Source organism: Aquarana catesbeiana, linkage group LG03, assembly GCF_042186555.1.
Source record: "Aquarana catesbeiana isolate 2022-GZ linkage group LG03, ASM4218655v1, whole genome shotgun sequence".
Lineage (NCBI taxonomy): Eukaryota > Metazoa > Chordata > Amphibia > Anura > Ranidae > Aquarana > Aquarana catesbeiana.
In genome coordinates, this window is record NC_133326.1 from 599,714,468 (window position 1) to 599,727,035 (window position 12,568).

Sequence of the window (12,568 nt, forward strand, 5' to 3'; positions counted from 1 at the left end):
TGACTGGAGCTCAAGGACAGTTTTTTAAAAATAAAAAGTAAAACTTTTTTGAAAGAAAAAATGATATTGCAACTGCTATTGTGACGTGTTAGGAATATATTCATGCAAAAGTTACTAAAAGTTACTAAAAGGTCCACTGTAAACCAAGAAGTGGAAGGTAATACCAAATACCAAGTACCTTTGGACCAAAGTCAGTTTGTGCGTAAACCCAGATAAAACACAAGAGTTGTTAATACATTTAAAATGCCACTATCCAGACACTGTGTTGAGCATTTTAATGCTCTATTTGGCAGAAAAGCTGCGGATTCACATGAGATTCTGTTTCTGACTGTTTGCGGCAAGAAGACTTCTGAACATGTCCCCCAGCAGTGGCTATCAGTGCAAATCTCAAAAAATGCAACAACGCCATGTCATGTGAAGCAAAGGAGGCACACCTCTAAGGAGTGATGCTGATTGCTATTCATATATGTTGATACATCAGGAAAAACACGTCTTACCAACGCTACTTGTCAGGATGGCCTTTTTGCTTGAAGATTTTAGCCCACCGGATTTGCATGCCACAATGGGATGTCAGGAGAACGTCGGACAAAATGCAAAGCTCCTTCCTAATAAAAGCAGCTTTTCCTTTGTGGGGAGCTGAAGACATTGTTTGGCAGAAACATTGCAGGAGATTTGGTATTGGACAAGAGGACTTGTAGCCATCTTGCAGAAGATTCTGTTCAGCTGATAGCATGATGCTCAACTAATTGTGAGTTCTACTAATAAGAGGCACACATATTAATTAAGGCATCAGGAAAGGGAACTTCTAAAGATTTTATTTGAAAGCCTTGCTTTAGACAGAGCCAAGCAAGTTCTCGAGCACGCCAGATGGGACTCGAACCCACAATCCCTGGCTTAGGAGGCCAGTGCCTTATCCATTAGGCCACTGGGGCTTGCACTGGATACATGCAAACCCTTTTTTTTTCATTCATAAGTCATCCGTTCTCTTACTTTACAAGGTAAGGGTGGCAAAGTCTTTGATTTATTTTCCCTTGCAAACTTGCTACAGAATTGCAAGCGGTTTGAGCTACAAAGTTAGAAGAATGAGCTTTCTGAAAGGGAAAAGCCATGTCGCAGCGCTCCACGCCTCTTTTCAACAAGTAGAAGGCGCACATTCTCGTTATCAGTTTTGGTCCAGAGTTTAAAGAATGTGGTCAGTGTAACTGAAAGACAACTCATTCAAGCACCACTGAGGAAAGAACCTTAAGTTTCTTTGGGCGCTTACTGCCTTGTGGTAAAGTTCTCAGGCCGTAGGGTGCAAGTGCAGACGACATTTTCCATTAAGAAAGGCAAAAAGCAAGAAAAAGCATGCTCCAGGTGAGGCTCGAACTCACAACCTCGGCATTGCTCAACAAGTACTGCCATATAAGTACCGCGCGCTGACCGATTGCGCCACTGGAGCGCGGGCATCATCCGAAAGATCCATTATCCATCTCTCCTCGGTTTAAAACAGACCTCCAAGTGATCCAAAACCTAAAATCCTGCTTACCCCAGACAAAAGAGAATTGATTTTCTCTCATAGCAAGAAATGGTAGCTTATAAGTGCTCCTAGAAAAAAACCACTGCCAAAGCCACTTGACTGGAGCTCAAGGACAGTTTTTTAAAAATAAAAAGTAAAACTTTTTTGAAAGAAAAAATGATATTGCAACTGCTATTGTGACGTGTTAGGAATATATTCATGCAAAAGTTACTAAAAGTTACTAAAAGGTCCACTGTAAACCAAGAAGTGGAAGGTAATACCAAATACCAAGTACCTTTGGACCAAAGTCAGTTTGTGCGTAAACCCAGATAAAACACAAGAGTTGTTAATACATTTAAAATGCCACTATCCAGACACTGTGTTGAGCATTTTAATGCTCTATTTGTCAGAAAAGCTGCGGATTCACATGAGATTCTGTTTCTGACTGTTTGCGGCAAGAAGACTTCTGAACATGTCCCAGAGCAGTGGCTATCAGTGCAAATCTCAAAAAATGCAACAACGCCATGTCATGTGAAGCAAAGGAGGCACACCTCTAAGGAGTGATGCTGATTGCTATTCATATATGTTGATACATCAGGAAAAACACGTCTTACCAACGCTACTTGTCAGGATGGCCTTTTTGCTTGAAGATTTTAGCCCACCGGATTTGCATGCCACAATGGGATGTCAGGAGAACGTCGGACAAAATGCAAAGCTCCTTCCTAATAAAAGCAGCTTTTCCTTTGTGGGGAGTTGAAGACATTGTTTGGCAGAAACATTGCAGGAGATTTGGTATTGGACAAGAGGACTTGTAGCCATCTTGCAGAAGATTCTGTTCAGCTGATAGCATGATGCTCAACTAATTGTGAGTTCTACTAGTAAGAGGCACACATATTAATTAAGGCATCAGGAAAGGGAACTTCTAAAGATTTTATTTGAAAGCCTTGCTTTAGACAGAGCCAAGCAAGTTCTCGAGCACCCCAGATGGGACTCGAACCCACAATCCCTGGCTTAGGAGGCCAGTGCCTTATCCATTAGGCCACTGGGGCTTGCACTGGATGCATGCAAACCCTTTTTTTTTCATTCATAAGTCATCCTTTCTCTTACTTTACAAGGTAAGGGTGGCAAAGTCTTTGATTTATTTTCCCTTGCAAACTTGCTACAGAATTGCAAGTGGTTTGAGCTACAAAGTTAGAAGAATGAACTTTCTGAAAGGGAAAAGCCATGTCGCAGCGCTCCACGCCTCTTTTCAACAAGTAGAAGGCGCACATTCTCGTTATCAGTTTTGGTCCAGAGTTTAAAGAATGTGGTCAGTGTAACTGAAAGACAACTCATTCAAGCACCACTGAGGAAAGAACCTTAAGTTTCTTTGGGCGCTTACTGCCTTGTGGTAAAGTTCTCAGGCCGTAGGGTGCAAGTGCAGACGACATTTTACAAGGTAAGGGTGGCAAAGTCTTTGATTTATTTTCCCTTGCAAACTTGCTACAGAATTGCAAGTGGTTTGAGCTACAAAGTTAGAAGAATGAGCTTTCTGAAAGGGAAAAGCCATGTCGCAGCGCTCCACGCCTCTTTTCAACAAGTAGAAGGCGCACATTCTCGTTATCAGTTTTGGTCCAGAGTTTAAAGAATGTGGTCAGTGTAACTGAAAGACAACTCATTCAAGCACCACTGAGGAAAGAACCTTAAGTTTCTTTGGGCGCTTACTGCCTTGTGGTAAAGTTCTCAGGCCGTAGGGTGCAAGTGCAGACGACATTTTCCATTAAGAAAGGCAAAAAGCAAGAAAAAGCATGCTCCAGGTGAGGCTCGAACTCACAACCTCGGCATTGCTCAACAAGTACTGCCATATAAGTACCGCGCGCTGACCGATTGCGCCACTGGAGCGCGGGCGTCATCCTAAAGATCCATTATCCATCTCTCCTCGGTTTAAAACAGACCTCCAAGTGATCCAAAACCTAAAATCCTGCTTACCCCAGACAAAAGAGAATTGATTTTCTCTCATAGCAAGAAATGGTAGCTTATAAGTGCTCCTAGAAAAAAAACACTGCCAAAGCCACTTGACTGGAGCTCAAGGACAGTTTTTTAAAAATAAAAAGTAAAACTTTTTTGAAAGAAAAAATGATATTGCAACTGCTATTGTGACGTGTTAGGAATATATTCATGCAAAAGTTACTAAAAGTTACTAAAAGGTCCACTGTAAACCAAGAAGTGGAAGGTAATACCAAATACCAAGTACCTTTGGACCAAAGTCAGTTTGTGCGTAAACCCAGATAAAACACAAGAGTTGTTAATACATTTAAAATGCCACTATCCAGACACTGTGTTGAGCATTTTAATGCTCTATTTGGCAGAAAAGCTGCGGATTCACATGAGATTCTGTTTCTGACTGTTTGCGGCAAGAAGACTTCTGAACATGTCCCAGAGCAGTGGCTATCAGTGCAAATCTCAAAAAATGCAACAACGCCATGTCATGTGAAGCAAAGGAGGCACACCTCTAAGGAGTGATGCTGATTGCTATTCATATATGTTGATACATCAGGAAAAACACGTCTTACCAACGCTACTTGTCAGGATGGCCTTTTTGCTTGAAGATTTTAGCCCACCGGATTTGCATGCCACAATGGGATGTCAGGAGAACGTCGGACAAAATGCAAAGCTCCTTCCTAATAAAAGCAGCTTTTCCTTTGTGGGGAGTTGAAGACATTGTTTGGCTGAAACATTGCAGGAGATTTGGTATTGGACAAGAGGACTTGTAGCCATCTTGCAGAAGATTCTGTTCAGCTGATAGCATGATGCTCAACTAATTGTGAGTTCTACTAATAAGAGGCACACATATTAATTAAGGCATCAGGAAAGGGAACTTCTAAAGATTTAGACAGAGCCAAGCAAGTTCTCGAGCACCCCAGATGGGACTCGAACCCACAATCCCTGGCTTAGGAGGCCAGTGCCTTATCCATTAGGCCACTGGGGCTTGCACTGGATGCATGCACACCCTTTTTTTTTCATTCATAAGTCATCCGTTCTCTTACTTTACAAGGTAAGGGTGGCAAAGTCTTTGATTTATTTTCCCTTGCAAACTTGCTACAGAATTGCAAGTGGTTTGAGCTACAAAGTTAGAAGAATGAGCTTTCTGAAAGGGAAAAGCCATGTCGCAGCGCTCCACGCCTCTTTTCAACAAGTAGAAGGCGCACATTCTCGTTATCAGTTTTGGTCCAGAGTTTAAAGAATGTGGTCAGTGTAACTGAAAGACAACTCATTCAAGCACCACTGAGGAAAGAACCTTAAGTTTCTTTGGGCGCTTACTGCCTTGTGGTAAAGTTCTCAGGCCGTAGGGTGCAAGTGCAGACGACATTTTACAAGGTAAGGGTGGCAAAGTCTTTGATTTATTTTCCCTTGCAAACTTGCTACAGAATTGCAAGTGGTTTGAGCTACAAAGTTAGAAGAATGAGCTTTCTGAAAGGGAAAAGCCATGTCGCAGCGCTCCACGCCTCTTTTCAACAAGTAGAAGGCGCACATTCTCGTTATCAGTTTTGGTCCAGAGTTTAAAGAATGTGGTCAGTGTAACTGAAAGACAACTCATTCAAGCACCACTGAGGAAAGAACCTTAAGTTTCTTTGGGCGCTTACTGCCTTGTGGTAAAGTTCTCAGGCCGTAGGGTGCAAGTGCAGACGACATTTTCCATTAAGAAAGGCAAAAAGCAAGAAAAAGCATGCTCCAGGTGAGGCTCGAACTCACAACCTCGGCATTGCTCAACAAGTACTGCCATATAAGTACCGCGCGCTGACCGATTGCGCCACTGGAGCGCGGGCGTCATCCGAAAGATCCATTATCCATCTCTCCTCGGTTTAAAACAGACCTCCAAGTGATCCAAAACCTAAAATCCTGCTTACCCCAGACAAAAGAGAATTGATTTTCTCTCATAGCAAGAAATGGTAGCTTATAAGTGCTCCTAGAAAAAAAACACTGCCAAAGCCACTTGACTGGAGCTCAAGGACAGTTTTTTAAAAATAAAAAGTAAAACTTTTTTGAAAGAAAAAATGATATTGCAACTGCTATTGTGACGTGTTAGGAATATATTCATGCCAAAGTTACTAAAAGTTACTAAAAGGTCCACTGTAAACCAAGAAGTGGAAGGTAATACCAAATACCAAGTACCTTTGGACCAAAGTCAGTTTGTGCGTAAACCCAGATAAAACACAAGAGTTGTTAATACATTTAAAATGCCACTATCCAGACACTGTGTTGAGCATTTTAATGCTCTATTTGGCAGAAAAGCTGCGGATTCACATGAGATTCTGTTTCTGACTGTTTGCGGCAAGAAGACTTCTGAACATGTCCCAGAGCAGTGGCTATCAGTGCAAATCTCAAAAAATGCAACAACGCCATGTCATGTGAAGCAAAGGAGGCACACCTCTAAGGAGTGATGCTGATTGCTATTCATATATGTTGATACATCAGGAAAAACACGTCTTACCAACGCTACTTGTCAGGATGGCCTTTTTGCTTGAAGATTTTAGCCCACCGGATTTGCATGCCACAATGGGATGTCAGGAGAACGTCGGACAAAATGCAAAGCTCCTTCCTAATAAAAGCAGCTTTTCCTTTGTGGGGAGTTGAAGACATTGTTTGGCTGAAACATTGCAGGAGATTTGGACTTGTAGCCATCTTGCAGAAGATTCTGTTCAGCTGATAGCATGATGCTCAACTAATTTTGAGTTCTACTAATAAGAGGCACACATATTAATTAAGGCATCAGGAAAGGTAACTTCTAAAGATTTTATTTGAAAGCCTTGCTTTAGACAGAGCCAAGCAAGTTCTCGAGCACCCCAGATGGGACTCGAACCCACAATCCCTGGCTTAGGAGGCCAGTGCCTTATCCATTAGGCCACTGGGGCTTGCACTGGACACATGCAAACCCTTTTTTTTTCATTCATAAGTCATCCGTTCTCTTACTTTACAAGGTAAGGGTGGCAAAGTCTTTGATTTATTTTCCCTTGCAAACTTGCTACAGAATTGCAAGCGGTTTGAGCTACAAAGTTAGAAGAATGAGCTTTCTGAAAGGGAAAAGCCATGTCGCAGCGCTCCACGCCTCTTTTCAACAAGTAGAAGGCGCACATTCTCGTTATCAGTTTTGGTCCAGAGTTTAAAGAATGTGGTCAGTGTAACTGAAAGACAACTCATTCAAGCACCACTGAGGAAAGAACCTTAAGTTTCTTTGGGCGCTTACTGCCTTGTGGTAAAGTTCTCAGGCCGTAGGGTGCAAGTGCAGACGACATTTTCCATTAAGAAAGGCAAAAAGCAAGAAAAAGCATGCTCCAGGTAAGGCTCGAACTCACAACCTCGGCATTGCTCAACAAGTACTGCCATATAAGTACCGCGCGCTGACCGATTGCGCCACTGGAGCGCGGGCATCATCCGAAAGATCCATTATCCATCTCTCCTCGGTTTAAAACAGACCTCCAAGTGATCCAAAACCTAAAATCCTGCTTACCCCAGACAAAAGAGAATTGATTTTCTCTCATAGCAAGAAATGGTAGCTTATAAGTGCTCCTAGAAAAAAAACACTGCCAAAGCCACTTGACTGGAGCTCAAGGACAGTTTTTTAAAAATAAAAAGTAAAACTTTTTTGAAAGAAAAAATGATATTGCAACTGCTATTGTGACGTGTTAGGAATATATTCATGCAAAAGTTACTAAAAGTTACTAAAAGGTCCACTGTAAACCAAGAAGTGGAAGGTAATACCAAATACCAAGTACCTTTGGACCAAAGTCAGTTTGTGCGTAAACCCAGATAAAACACAAGAGTTGTTAATACATTTAAAATGCCACTATCCAGACACTGTGTTGAGCATTTTAATGCTCTATTTGGCAGAAAAGCTGCGGATTCACATGAGATTCTGTTTCTGACTGTTTGCGGCAAGAAGACTTCTGAACATGTCCCAGAGCAGTGGCTATCAGTGCAAATCTCAAAAAATGCAACAACGCCATGTCATGTGAAGCAAAGGAGGCACACCTCTAAGGAGTGATGCTGATTGCTATTCATATATGTTGATACATCAGGAAAAACACGTCTTACCAACGCTACTTGTCAGGATGGCCTTTTTGCTTGAAGATTTTAGCCCACCGGATTTGCATGCCACAATGGGATGTCAGGAGAACGTCGGACAAAATGCAAAGCTCCTTCCTAATAAAAGCAGCTTTTCCTTTGTGGGGAGTTGAAGACATTGTTTGGCAGAAACATTGCAGGAGATTTGGTATTGGACAAGAGGACTTGTAGCCATCTTGCAGAAGATTCTGTTCAGCTGATAGCATGATGCTCAACTAATTGTGAGTTCTACTAGTAAGAGGCACACATATTAATTAAGGCATCAGGAAAGGGAACTTCTAAAGATTTTATTTGAAAGCCTTGCTTTAGACAGAGCCAAGCAAGTTCTCGAGCACCCCAGATGGGACTCGAACCCACAATCCCTGGCTTAGGAGGCCAGTGCCTTATCCATCCATAAGCAGCTTTTCCTTTGTGGGGAGTTGAAGACATTGTTTGGCTGAAACATTGCAGGAGATTTGGTATTGGACAAGAGGACTTGTAGCCATCTTGCAGAAGATTCTGTTCAGCTGATAGCATGATGCTCAACTAATTGTGAGTTCTACTAATAAGAGGCACACATATTAATTAAGGCATCAGGAAAGGGAACTTCTAAAGATTTAGACAGAGCCAAGCAAGTTCTCGAGCACCCCAGATGGGACTCGAACCCACAATCCCTGGCTTAGGAGGCCAGTGCCTTATCCATTAGGCCACTGGGGCTTGCACTGGATGCATGCACACCCTTTTTTTTTCATTCAGAAGTCATCCGTTCTCTTACTTTACAAGGTAAGGGTGGCAAAGTCTTTGATTTATTTTCCCTTGCAAACTTGCTACAGAATTGCAAGTGGTTTGAGCTACAAAGTTAGAAGAATGAGCTTTCTGAAAGGGAAAAGCCATGTCGCAGCGCTCCACGCCTCTTTTCAACAAGTAGAAGGCGCACATTCTCGTTATCAGTTTTGGTCCAGAGTTTAAAGAATGTGGTCAGTGTAACTGAAAGACAACTCATTCAAGCACCACTGAGGAAAGAACCTTAAGTTTCTTTGGGCGCTTACTGCCTTGTGGTAAAGTTCTCAGGCCGTAGGGTGCAAGTGCAGACGACATTTTACAAGGTAAGGGTGGCAAAGTCTTTGATTTATTTTCCCTTGCAAACTTGCTACAGAATTGCAAGTGGTTTGAGCTACAAAGTTAGAAGAATGAGCTTTCTGAAAGGGAAAAGCCATGTCGCAGCGCTCCACGCCTCTTTTCAACAAGTAGAAGGCGCACATTCTCGTTATCAGTTTTGGTCCAGAGTTTAAAGAATGTGGTCAGTGTAACTGAAAGACAACTCATTCAAGCACCACTGAGGAAAGAACCTTAAGTTTCTTTGGGCGCTTACTGCCTTGTGGTAAAGTTCTCAGGCCGTAGGGTGCAAGTGCAGACGACATTTTCCATTAAGAAAGGCAAAAAGCAAGAAAAAGCATGCTCCAGGTGAGGCTCGAACTCACAACCTCGGCATTGCTCAACAAGTACTGCCATATAAGTACCGCGCGCTGACCGATTGCGCCACTGGAGCACGGGCGTCATCCGAAAGATCCATTATCCATCTCTCCTCGGTTTAAAACAGACCTCCAAGTGATCCAAAACCTAAAATCCTGCTTACCCCAGACAAAAGAGAATTGATTTTCTCTCATAGCAAGAAATGGTAGCTTATAAGTGCTCCTAGAAAAAAAACACTGCCAAAGCCACTTGACTGGAGCTCAAGGACAGTTTTTTAAAAATAAAAAGTAAAACTTTTTTGAAAGAAAAAATGATATTGCAACTGCTATTGTGACGTGTTAGGAATATATTCATGCCAAAGTTACTAAAAGTTACTAAAAGGTCCACTGTAAACCAAGAAGTGGAAGGTAATACCAAATACCAAGTACCTTTGGACCAAAGTCAGTTTGTGCGTAAACCCAGATAAAACACAAGAGTTGTTAATACATTTAAAATGCCACTATCCAGACACTGTGTTGAGCATTTTAATGCTCTATTTGGCAGAAAAGCTGCGGATTCACATGAGATTCTGTTTCTGACTGTTTGCGGCAAGAAGACTTCTGAACATGTCCCAGAGCAGTGGCTATCAGTGCAAATCTCAAAAAATGCAACAACGCCATGTCATGTGAAGCAAAGGAGGCACACCTCTAAGGAGTGATGCTGATTGCTATTCATATATGTTGATACATCAGGAAAAACACGTCTTACCAACGCTACTTGTCAGGATGGCCTTTTTGCTTGAAGATTTTAGCCCACCGGATTTGCATGCCACAATGGGATGTCAGGAGAACGTCGGACAAAATGCAAAGCTCCTTCCTAATAAAAGCAGCTTTTCCTTTGTGGGGAGTTGAAGACATTGTTTGGCTGAAACATTGCAGGAGATTTGGACTTGTAGCCATCTTGCAGAAGATTCTGTTCAGCTGATAGCATGATGCTCAACTAATTGTGAGTTCTACTAGTAAGAGGCACACATATTAATTAAGGCATCAGGAAAGGGAACTTCTAAAGATTTTATTTGAAAGCCTTGCTTTAGACAGAGCCAAGCAAGTTCTCGAGCACCCCAGATGGGACTCAAACCCACAATCCCTGGCTTAGGAGGCCAGTGCCTTATCCATTAGGCCACTGGGGCTTGCACTGGATGCATGCAAACCCTTTTTTTTTCATTCATAAGTCATCCGTTCTCTTACTTTACAAGGTAAGGGTGGCAAAGTCTTTGATTTATTTTCCCTTGCAAACTTGCTACAGAATTGCAAGTGGTTTGAGCTACAAAGTTAGAAGAATGAGCTTTCTGAAAGGGAAAAGCCATGTCGCAGCGCTCCACGCCTCTTTTCAACAAGTAGAAGGCGCACATTCTCGTTATCAGTTTTGGTCCAGAGTTTAAAGAATGTGGTCAGTGTAACTGAAAGACAACTCATTCAAGCACCACTGAGGAAAGAACCTTAAGTTTCTTTGGGCGCTTACTGCCTTGTGGTAAAGTTCTCAGGCCGTAGGGTGCAAGTGCAGACGACATTTTCCATTAAGAAAGGCAAAAAGCAAGAAAAAGCATGCTCCAGGTGAGGCTCGAACTCACAACCTCGGCATTGCTCAACAAGTACTGCCATATAAGTACCGCGCGCTGACCGATTGCGCCACTGGAGCGCGGGCATCATCCGAAAGATCCATTATCCATCTCTCCTCGGTTTAAAACAGACCTCCAAGTGATCCAAAACCTAAAATCCTGCTTACCCCAGACAAAAGAGAATTGATTTTCTCTCATAGCAAGAAATGGTAGCTTATAAGTGCTCCTAGAAAAAAAACACTGCCAAAGCCACTTGACTGGAGCTCAAGGACAGTTTTTTAAAAATAAAAAGTAAAACTTTTTTGAAAGAAAAAATGATATTGCAACTGCTATTGTGACGTGTTAGGAATATATTCATGCAAAAGTTACTAAAAGTTACTAAAAGGTCCACTGTAAACCAAGAAGTGGAAGGTAATACCAAATACCAAGTACCTTTGGACCAAAGTCAGTTTGTGCGTAAACCCAGATAAAACACAAGAGTTGTTAATACATTTAAAATGCCACTATCCAGACACTGTGTTGAGCATTTTAATGCTCTATTTGGCAGAAAAGCTGCGGATTCACATGAGATTCTGTTTCTGACTGTTTGCGGCAAGAAGACTTCTGAACATGTCCCCCAGCAGTGGCTATCAGTGCAAATCTCAAAAAATGCAACAACGCCATGTCATGTGAAGCAAAGGAGGCACACCTCTAAGGAGTGATGCTGATTGCTATTCATATATGTTGATACATCAGGAAAAACACGTCTTACCAACGCTACTTGTCAGGATGGCCTTTTTGCTTGAAGATTTTAGCCCACCGGATTTGCATGCCACAATGGGATGTCAGGAGAACGTCGGACAAAATGCAAAGCTCCTTCCTAATAAAAGCAGCTTTTCCTTTGTGGGGAGCTGAAGACATTGTTTGGCAGAAACATTGCAGGAGATTTGGTATTGGACAAGAGGACTTGTAGCCATCTTGCAGAAGATTCTGTTCAGCTGATAGCATGATGCTCAACTAATTGTGAGTTCTACTAATAAGAGGCACACATATTAATTAAGGCATCAGGAAAGGGAACTTCTAAAGATTTTATTTGAAAGCCTTGCTTTAGACAGAGCCAAGCAAGTTCTCGAGCACGCCAGATGGGACTCGAACCCACAATCCCTGGCTTAGGAGGCCAGTGCCTTATCCATTAGGCCACTGGGGCTTGCACTGGATACATGCAAACCCTTTTTTTTTCATTCATAAGTCATCCGTTCTCTTACTTTACAAGGTAAGGGTGGCAAAGTCTTTGATTTATTTTCCCTTGCAAACTTGCTACAGAATTGCAAGCGGTTTGAGCTACAAAGTTAGAAGAATGAGCTTTCTGAAAGGGAAAAGCCATGTCGCAGCGCTCCACGCCTCTTTTCAACAAGTAGAAGGCGCACATTCTCGTTATCAGTTTTGGTCCAGAGTTTAAAGAATGTGGTCAGTGTAACTGAAAGACAACTCATTCAAGCACCACTGAGGAAAGAACCTTAAGTTTCTTTGGGCGCTTACTGCCTTGTGGTAAAGTTCTCAGGCCGTAGGGTGCAAGTGCAGACGACATTTTCCATTAAGAAAGGCAAAAAGCAAGAAAAAGCATGCTCCAGGTGAGGCTCGAACTCACAACCTCGGCATTGCTCAACAAGTACTGCCATATAAGTACCGCGCGCTGACCGATTGCGCCACTGGAGCGCGGGCATCATCCGAAAGATCCATTATCCATCTCTCCTCGGTTTAAAACAGACCTCCAAGTGATCCAAAACCTAAAATCCTGCTTACCCCAGACAAAAGAGAATTGATTTTCTCTCATAGCAAGAAATGGTAGCTTATAAGTGCTCCTAGAAAAAAACCACTGCCAAAGCCACTTGACTGGAGCTCAAGGACAGTTTTTTAAAAATAAAAAGTAAAACTTTTTT

The 12,568-nt window shown here is 42.3% G+C and overlaps 14 non-coding genes across 14 annotated transcripts; all 14 read right to left on the reverse strand.

Moving 5' to 3' along the window:
- Positions 1 to 859: 859 nt before the first annotated feature.
- Positions 860 to 932, reverse strand: TRNAR-CCU (transfer RNA arginine (anticodon CCU)). The gene has a single exon. It is a non-coding gene; the product is annotated as a tRNA-Arg (tRNA).
- Positions 933 to 1,348: 416 nt separating this feature from the next.
- TRNAI-UAU (transfer RNA isoleucine (anticodon UAU)) lies at positions 1,349 to 1,441 on the reverse strand. Its single transcript is given in 2 exon segments — positions 1,349 to 1,384; positions 1,404 to 1,441. It is a non-coding gene; the product is annotated as a tRNA-Ile (tRNA).
- Positions 1,442 to 2,474: 1,033 nt separating this feature from the next.
- TRNAR-CCU (transfer RNA arginine (anticodon CCU)) lies at positions 2,475 to 2,547 on the reverse strand. The gene has a single exon. It is a non-coding gene; the product is annotated as a tRNA-Arg (tRNA).
- Positions 2,548 to 3,286: 739 nt separating this feature from the next.
- On the reverse strand, positions 3,287 to 3,379 carry TRNAI-UAU (transfer RNA isoleucine (anticodon UAU)). Its single transcript is given in 2 exon segments — positions 3,287 to 3,322; positions 3,342 to 3,379. It is a non-coding gene; the product is annotated as a tRNA-Ile (tRNA).
- A 1,014-nt stretch (positions 3,380 to 4,393) lies between these two features.
- On the reverse strand, positions 4,394 to 4,466 carry TRNAR-CCU (transfer RNA arginine (anticodon CCU)). Its single transcript has one exon. It is a non-coding gene; the product is annotated as a tRNA-Arg (tRNA).
- Positions 4,467 to 5,205: 739 nt separating this feature from the next.
- Positions 5,206 to 5,298, reverse strand: TRNAI-UAU (transfer RNA isoleucine (anticodon UAU)). Its single transcript is given in 2 exon segments — positions 5,206 to 5,241; positions 5,261 to 5,298. It is a non-coding gene; the product is annotated as a tRNA-Ile (tRNA).
- Positions 5,299 to 6,317: 1,019 nt separating this feature from the next.
- TRNAR-CCU (transfer RNA arginine (anticodon CCU)) lies at positions 6,318 to 6,390 on the reverse strand. Its single transcript has one exon. It is a non-coding gene; the product is annotated as a tRNA-Arg (tRNA).
- A 416-nt stretch (positions 6,391 to 6,806) lies between these two features.
- On the reverse strand, positions 6,807 to 6,899 carry TRNAI-UAU (transfer RNA isoleucine (anticodon UAU)). Its single transcript is given in 2 exon segments — positions 6,807 to 6,842; positions 6,862 to 6,899. It is a non-coding gene; the product is annotated as a tRNA-Ile (tRNA).
- A 1,324-nt stretch (positions 6,900 to 8,223) lies between these two features.
- Positions 8,224 to 8,296, reverse strand: TRNAR-CCU (transfer RNA arginine (anticodon CCU)). Its single transcript has one exon. It is a non-coding gene; the product is annotated as a tRNA-Arg (tRNA).
- Positions 8,297 to 9,035: 739 nt separating this feature from the next.
- On the reverse strand, positions 9,036 to 9,128 carry TRNAI-UAU (transfer RNA isoleucine (anticodon UAU)). The gene is given in 2 exon segments: positions 9,036 to 9,071; positions 9,091 to 9,128. It is a non-coding gene; the product is annotated as a tRNA-Ile (tRNA).
- Positions 9,129 to 10,147: 1,019 nt separating this feature from the next.
- TRNAR-CCU (transfer RNA arginine (anticodon CCU)) lies at positions 10,148 to 10,220 on the reverse strand. Its single transcript has one exon. It is a non-coding gene; the product is annotated as a tRNA-Arg (tRNA).
- A 416-nt stretch (positions 10,221 to 10,636) lies between these two features.
- TRNAI-UAU (transfer RNA isoleucine (anticodon UAU)) lies at positions 10,637 to 10,729 on the reverse strand. Its single transcript is given in 2 exon segments — positions 10,637 to 10,672; positions 10,692 to 10,729. It is a non-coding gene; the product is annotated as a tRNA-Ile (tRNA).
- Positions 10,730 to 11,762: 1,033 nt separating this feature from the next.
- TRNAR-CCU (transfer RNA arginine (anticodon CCU)) lies at positions 11,763 to 11,835 on the reverse strand. Its single transcript has one exon. It is a non-coding gene; the product is annotated as a tRNA-Arg (tRNA).
- A 416-nt stretch (positions 11,836 to 12,251) lies between these two features.
- Positions 12,252 to 12,344, reverse strand: TRNAI-UAU (transfer RNA isoleucine (anticodon UAU)). The gene is given in 2 exon segments: positions 12,252 to 12,287; positions 12,307 to 12,344. It is a non-coding gene; the product is annotated as a tRNA-Ile (tRNA).
- Between the last annotated feature and the right edge of the window lie 224 nt (positions 12,345 to 12,568).